The sequence below is a fragment of the Myotis davidii genome, unplaced genomic scaffold, assembly GCF_000327345.1.
Source record: "Myotis davidii unplaced genomic scaffold, ASM32734v1 scaffold174, whole genome shotgun sequence".
Classification (NCBI taxonomy): Eukaryota; Metazoa; Chordata; class Mammalia; order Chiroptera; family Vespertilionidae; genus Myotis; species Myotis davidii.
In genome coordinates, this window is record NW_006289087.1 from 1290099 (window position 1) to 1290704 (window position 606).

A 606-nucleotide genomic window follows, 5' to 3' on the forward strand; every position below is an offset into this window, starting at 1 on the left:
TCCTTCAGGAATTCTGTATCAGGGCTCCCGCCAGCCTGTGTGGCTCCAGCGGTTGCCTGGCAAAAGGAGGAAGATCTGGAGCTGAATTTCCCATCCCTGCTTCCGCCAGGATGTGATGGGAAGGAGGACATGAGAGCCAGTAGAGACCTTGAGATGAATTACGTGTCCTGTCTCCAGCCCGGCATCTAATGGGCAGCTGGCGCCTGCGGAAACGGGTGAGGAGAGACCTGGATGCCATCTCTCCACCTGGTGCTGGCAGTGTGGGGAGTAGAGGGGGTGCCTGGGATAAGGGTGGAGTTCCCGGGAGTGTGTGAGAACCAGAGGGGATTCCTGGGGTCGGGTGAACTCGGGCCCCAAGTTCCGGTGTCGGCAAGTGGAGTCTGTGGGCACCTTCTCCAGCTGTTTTCAAACCAGAGCTTCCCTAGGACCAGTCTCCTGGGGAGCGTCCTCCTGGTTCCAGTTGGACTCCTTTTTTTAAAAAATATATTTTATTGATTTTCTACAGGGAGAAAGGGAGAGGGATAGTTAGAAACATCAATGAGAGAGAAACATCGGTCAGCTGCCTCCTGCACACCCCCCACTGGGGATGTGCCCGCAACCAAGGTA